Here is a 7,578-nt window from a genome sequence, read left to right on the forward strand (position 1 = left end):
TCAAGTAGGACTTTTATATGGTTGTAATGGGGATAAGGTTAAGGGTAGGAAAGATATTTAGGAATATGGTGTCAAATAGAGCCTAGCTAATGGAGCAAATGAACAATGAAAATACTCGACCTTATGACATGTATCGCTCACAACCCTGCAAGGAAACTCTATAGAGCACATATATTCAAACTCTCTATATTTTTTTTCATTCATATAGGTCCCCCTTATCAACCAATAAACCAAATAGTATATAATGCATGATCCTTTGCTTTATTATTTTTCATCTGATCATTTTTTTTCTCTTTTTTTTAAAAAAAAAAAATTAAGTACACACCACCCCTTTTTTTCATAAACTCCCTGACACACAAATGATACTACTCGAATAACAATGCCCCATTTCACTAAGCTCGGGTATAGGCCATAGGCTTATATTGCAAGGTTTGCCAAGAAATGGATATTAAGGCTCAACAGGGCTAAGCAAATGGAATATTTGTGAATAAATAAAGAAAAGACAACCTAGATATTCTGGAGCTCTAATTATGAAAAGAAAAATATGCCTCAATCATTTCTCCCCTACACTTTGGTCATCGATTTCGGGAAGCTAAAATGCAAGTCCCAATTTGGGCGATCAATAAGGAGAAAAGTAAAGAAGTGAGTCTTACGAGGTTCGTGGCCCTCCATTTCGGGCCTCGTCGCACAACGGGAAAGCGAAACCATGCAGCACAAACCATGTCAAAGAGGGATTTATGCTATCTTTAAATACCATTTATATTGATCCAATGCAAGCTAGTTTGTGACAAAACCAAAAAAATTATTCTTTTTTGTTTTTTTTTTTTTTTTTTTTTTTTTTTTTAACATTCACTTATTATCCATTTGGTTTGGAAGTCAAAAGAACTAAATTTTATTTTCTTATCTCACAAACACAACTGAGTTTAATTAATATGAGAGACTTCCACAAAAAATTTGACAGCATTTCGTTTAAAAGTGACCAGATGACCAGTTCTAAAACACCCCCCACACTGAAATCTTGCATTGCCCTCAATGGAGGAAAAAAATAAAAATTGTAGAGAATAAAGGAGGGACTTAGCTGGTTATGTCACTGATGCCGATAAGTAGTGGATGAACATATTGGTGGTTAGGAAGCTGCTGCTGCTGATGATGTTCATTCATTAATGTGAGTGTGAATGCTGACAACTCAATTGATTGTGTCAGAAGTGGTGCAGTTGTTGTATGTATCCTAACTTGTTTCTAGCCGAGTATGAATCTGCATTCGTTAAGCTACTTGATAGCTTGCTCCGCCACAAAACTGAGTTTCCATTCCTGCATATAAACTAAATAAATAAATGAATGGCTAACCCTGTGACAACAAAAAGGCTGAACTATAATTTCTATATTTGTCGGTTGTCCATGCTTCCCTTGTGAGATACTCAAGCTTACGTTAGTTATAAGAAGGGAAGGGGAACATAGCATGTGAAGTGAAATAAAATACTTGCAGAAAATTAAAACAGTAACGATTAATAAATTTCAAACAGAAAACAAAAGAAGAAAACAATTGTGGGTTGCCTCCCAGTAGCGCCTTTATTTTAAGTCGTTGGCTCGACGTTCTCAATTCTTTGTCAGATTTCCTTAAATGTGACATCTTCGATCACCTGCACATAAGTTTGATCATAGAATGGCTTCAATCTGTGACCATTAACTTTGAAAGTTTTGTGAGTACCAAAGTCCTTTATTTCCACTGCACCATGAGGAAACACATTAGTAACAGCAAAGGGACCAAGCCATCTAGTTTGCAACTTTCCAGGAAATAATTTCCGTCGAGCATTGAATAAAAGAACTTTCTGACCAACTTGAAAAGACTTCCTAGCTATCATTTTGTCATGGAATGCTTTAGTTTTCTCCTTGTAGTTTTTAGCATTTGCATAAGATTCAAGCCTTAATTCTTCTAACTCAAGGAGCTGTAACTTTCTCTCTTTTCCAGAAGAATCATAATCTAAGTTACATTGCTTCACTGCCCAGAATGATTTATGCTCAATTTCTACAGGTAGGTGGCAGGATTTCCCAAAAACAAGTCTGAAAGGTGACATTCCCAGGGGTGTTTTATATGTAGTCCTATATGCCCATGGAGCATCACCTAAACGGAGACTCCAATCTTTCCTATTTGGATTGACCATTTTTTCTAGAATAGATTTTATTTCTCTATTAGACACTTCAACTTGTCCACTAGTCTGTGGGTGGTATGTAGTAGCTACTCGATGAGTCACATGGTACTTTTCAAGAAGGAAACTAAAGGTTTTGTTGCAAAAATGAGTTCCTCTATCACTAATAATAGCCTTAGGCATGCCAAACCTATTAAAAATCTGACTCTTAACAAATTTTACCACTGTTTAGGCATCATCGGTTATCACAGCTTTTGCCTCTACCCATTTAGAAACATAGTCAACAGCAAGAATAATGTAGACATTACCAAAAGAAGACGGGAAGGGACCCATAAAATCTATACCCCAAACATCAAATATCTCACAAATCAAAATACCAGATTGAGGCATCTCATTTCTTTTGGACACATGACCAGTCTTTTGACAACGTTCACAGGATTTGCAAAATAAATAAGCATCTTTATAAATTGTAGGCCAATATAAACCACATTCAAGGACCTTGTGAGCAGTCCTTTGAGTACCAAAATGACCACCACTTTCAAGATTATGACAGAAATTAAGAATGGAAGCATATTCAGGTTTATCTATACATCTCCTAATTACTAAATCAGAACAAGATTTCCATAAATATGGATCATCCCAAAAGTAATACTTAGAATCAGATTTGATTTTTTCCTTTTGAGTTCTAGATAACGCAGGAGGAAATGTTCTAGTGACTAAGTAATTCACCATATCAGCATACCAAGGAGTATCAACACGACATAAGGAAAGTAATTGTTCATCAGGAAAGAACTCGGTCATTAAAGGCCAATCATCTCTAGGAACAATCCTACTTAAGTGGTCAGCAACCAGATTTTCTACTCCCTTCTTATCCCTAATTTCAAGGTCAAACTCTTGCAACAAAAGCATCCACCTAAGAAATCTAGGCTTTGACTCTTTCTTTTTTAACAAATATTTAAGAGCTGCGTGATCAGAATATACAATCACATGAGTGCCAAGTAAATAAGTTCTAAAATTTTCCAAAGCAAAAACAACAGCATACATCTCTTTCTTAGTCACAGTGTAATTGCATTGGGCAGGATCAAGTGATTTAGAAGCATAATGGATCACATAAGATTCTTTATCTTTCTTTTGACCTAAGACATCACCTATAGTCTTATCACTAGCGTCACACATGATTTCAAAAGGAAGAGACCAATCAGGTGGTCTAATAATAGGAGCAGAGGTCAGTTTATCTTTCAGATCATCAAAAGCTTTCTTGCATGCATCATTAAAGTCAAAAACTGCATCTTTAGCAAGTAGTACACATAATGGAGATGCAATTTTAGAGAAATTTTTAATAAAACGCCTGTAAAAACCAGCATGCCCTAAAAAGGACCTAATTTCACGAACACAAGTGGGATACGGTAATGAACTAATGACATCAATTTTAGCTTTATCAACTTCTAAACCTTTAGCACTCACAATATGTCCAAGAACTACACCTTGTTCAACCATGAAATGACACTTTTCAAAATTCAACACAAGGTTAGTTTCAACACATCTTTTCAGAACACGAGACAAACTATGAAGACATCTATCAAATGAATCACCAAAAATAGTAAAATCATCCATAAACACTTCCATATCCTTTTCAATCAAATCAGAAAAAATACTCATCATACATCTTTGAAAAGTTCCAGGGGCATTGCATAATCCAAAAGGCATTCTCCTAAATGCAAATGTACCAAAAGGACAAGTAAAAGTGGTCTTATCCTGATCTTCAGGAGCTATTGGAACTTGTGTATAACCAGAATAACCATTAAGAAAACAAAAGAATGACTGACCAGCAAGTTTTTCTAGCATTTGATCAATAAATGGCAAGGGAAAATGGTCTTTTCTAGGAGCTTGATTAAGCTTCCTATAGTCTATGCATACTCTCCATCCATTAGGAACTCTAGTGGGAACAAGCTCGCCTTTATTGTTTTCAACAACTGTTATTCCATTTTTCTTAGGGACCACATGAATAGGACTTACCCATTGAGAATTAGAAATAGGATAGATCACATCCGCATTTATCCATTTAATAATTTACTTTTGAACAACTTCCCTCATTGAAGGATTTAACCTTCGTTGAGTTTCTCTAGTGGGTTTAGCATTCTGTTCAAGAAATATTCTATGCATGCACAAGGTGGGACTAATGCCTTTTATGTCTGCTAGAGTCCATCCTATTGCTTCTTTATAATTTTTAAGCACATTCAACAGTTTAGCTTCTTGATATTCATTTAAAGAACTTGAAATAATCACTGGCAAAGTCTCATTAGCACCCAAATAAACATACTTCAGATTAGAGGGCAAGGGCTTTAGCTCTAGAATAGGTGCTTCAACAATTGAAGGAATTAGTTTAGGAACTGACAAAGGCAGCGAAAAATTAGAACTTTCATTGTTATCGTGTAATGAGTCCACATCAGCCGCATCAGACATGGCTAGCACAGAAAAATCAGGCATTTCACGCATATCATCATTTTCAAACAGTTTATCACACCACTTGTCAAATATATCCTGAGCCATCCAATCAAAAGCATCAAAAGTTTCTATATAACTGACATTATTGATATCACTTGGGTATCTCATAGCATCAAAAATATTAAACTTAATCATTTCCCCATCAAATTCCATAGTTAAATTACCCTCATGAACATCAATTTTGGTTTTAGAGGTTTTCAGAAATGGTCTACCTAACAACAAGGGAACACTATCACATCTATCACCCATATCCATAATATAGAAATCAGCAGGAAATACCAATTCATTTACTTGAACAAGTACATCTTTTAAGACTCCTATTGGAAATGTGTTTGATCTATCAGCTAACTGAATAACAATATCAGTTTTAGACAAAGAACCCACATTTAAAGTATCATAAACAGATTTTGGCATAACATTAATGGAGGCTCCTAAATCTAGCATACACCTTTCAAACTTAGAATCACCAATTTTGCAAGGAATACAAAACATGCCAGGATCCTTACACTTAGGGGGAAGCTTCTTTTGGATAATAGCTGAAATATTTTCCCCCATACTTACCTTTTCAGAAGGACGAAAATGCCTTTTGTTAGTACAAAGTTCCTTAATAAACTTTGCATAACGAGGTACCTGTTTAATAACATCAAGAAGGGGAATATTGACTTCAATTTTCCTAAAAGTTTCTAGAATTTCATTGTCAAGACTCTCTTTCTTAGCTTTAGCAAATCGAGAAGGGAAAGGAGGCAAATCTTTAAAACGAGAAACAACAGAATCAGATTCAGTTTTACTCTCCCCTTCATTTTCTTTTTCACTCTCCTTCACAGTACCCTCACTTTCCACTCTTTCCCTTGATCCAACTTTAGGATTGACTTCTATCTCTTTTTCAACTTCATGGCTTTTCATTTTAGGTTCATTTAACACTTTACCACTCCTAAGTGTGACAACTTTAACATGACCATTGGGATTAGGGATTGTTTGTGATGGAAGTTTACCTGAAAGTTGAGTTTCAAGATTACTTAGAGAAGTGCAAATCTGACCTATTTGAGTGTCTATATGATGAAAGCGCGTGTCAGTTTTCTTTTGATATTCAACACCCTGGTTATGGACTTGTCCAATTTGATTTGTTAGTTGTTTGACTAATTCTTCTAGTGAAGGACCAGATTGGGGTGGTGGATTTGGTTGACCGTATTGCCTTGGTTGATTAGATTGTGGAAGTTGTGGTCTATTTCCATACCTTAGGTTAGGGTGGTCTTTCCAACCTTCATTATAAGTTTGTGAGTAAGGATCATATTTTCTTTGACCAGAATAACCACCTATAGCATTCACATTTTTCAGATTGCAATTCAGGACATTTATCAGTAGGATGAGACTCATTATAGCAAATTCCACAAACTCTAGCCTTAGACTCATTACTAGCAACAATTTTAGACACAAGAGTAGTTAAAGTAGCAATTTGTTGAGCATTTTCTTGTAATTGATTCTGAATACCACTTAAATCAACTCCATTTACTCTTTTAACATCATTTCTAGAACCATGTTGTTGGGTGTTTTGAGCCATATTAGAAATTAAAGCCCTAGCTTGGGTTGGTGTTTTATCAACTAATGCCCCCCCACTCGAAGCATCTATCATACCCCTATCAGTAGGTAATAAGCCTTCATAAAAGTATTGAATTAATAGTTGGTCACTAATCTGATGTTGGGGACAGGATGAACATAATCTCTTAAAACGTTCCCAATATTCATACAAGGACTCATTATCATTCTGCCTAATACCACATATCTCCTTCCTGGTGGATCCAATTAGACTTGCTGGAAAGTACTTTCCTAGAAAATTTGATGCCATAACATTCCAAGTCTTAATTGATCCAGCAGGAAGATCATACAACCAATCTTTAGCCACATCTTGTAAAGAAAAAGGAAAAGCATGCAATCTAATATGATCCTGTTCAACTCCTTCAAGATTCATAGAAGAACAAACAACCTTAAACTCTTTTAAATGTCGATGAGGATTCTCACCTGACTTCCCGTAGCATTTGGGAAGAAGATTAAGGAAACCTGAATTCAGTTTGAGGGGTTTGTCCAGCTCTGGAAACACAATGCAGAGAGGATCATCTCCCGTATTTGGGGCTGCCATCTCCTTTAAGTTTCTTTCACCCATTTTTGCTCCTTCTAGATTATCTTCTGTTGGTTTAACTTCCTCTGGTTTCTCTTCTTCTGGTTGATCTATTTGAAACGCGTAGATTAATCTCTCTTGATCTATATACTTCCTGATTCGCTTGAGTTTAGAATTAGGTGTGCTACCGCTCATTCACCTGAAAAGTAAGATACTAGTTAATTAGGGACATGTTTGGCCACTTGGTGCAGACTTATTAGATTAATTAGCTACTGAGCATATACAATCTGACATAGATTTTTAAATGTATGAAAGTGCATAAAGCAATTACCAGTAAATGAATATGGAAAAAAAAATAAAAACATAAGCAGCATGTTTAATTCCTAAGTTGAGATTTAGCTCTGTTCATAAGCGAGTTCTTGAATTGCTTCTCAAAATGAACAGCAGTTTTGATTTCCCTGGTTAACTTATTTTAAGTATAACTACAAAAGCTACTGCAAAATATGATACACAGAAAATGAATTCAGAAAACAGAACCTAATTAATCATATGCATGCCTCTGGTTACATTTAAATTTAATCACCTAGACATAGTTGTGCATAACCTTAGTAATTTATCTACCCACTTAAATGAAACAGATTGTTTATTTATTTTTAATTTTATATTTTTTTTATATATATTTTGGGTGTTGGTTCTACTAAGTACATAAACCAACAGATTCCAGAAGCTAGTGGACTTAATACTAGAGATTGCAACTGACCAATTACACATAATCAAGCGTGCTCAGCGTTTGTTAAACAAGTTCCTGTTTTA

The 7,578-nt window shown here is 35.3% G+C and overlaps 1 non-coding gene across 1 annotated transcript; it reads left to right on the forward strand.

Annotated features, from left to right (window-relative positions):
• Positions 1-6,339: 6,339 nt before the first annotated feature.
• On the forward strand, positions 6,340-6,448 carry LOC130460432 (small nucleolar RNA R71). The gene has a single exon (XR_008920302.1). It is a non-coding gene; the product is annotated as a small nucleolar RNA R71 (small nucleolar RNA).
• The last annotated feature ends 1,130 nt before the right edge of the window (positions 6,449-7,578 follow it).

The sequence above is a fragment of the Spinacia oleracea genome, chromosome 4 (genome assembly GCF_020520425.1).
Source record: "Spinacia oleracea cultivar Varoflay chromosome 4, BTI_SOV_V1, whole genome shotgun sequence".
In the NCBI taxonomy this organism is placed as follows: Eukaryota; Viridiplantae; Streptophyta; class Magnoliopsida; order Caryophyllales; family Amaranthaceae; genus Spinacia; species Spinacia oleracea.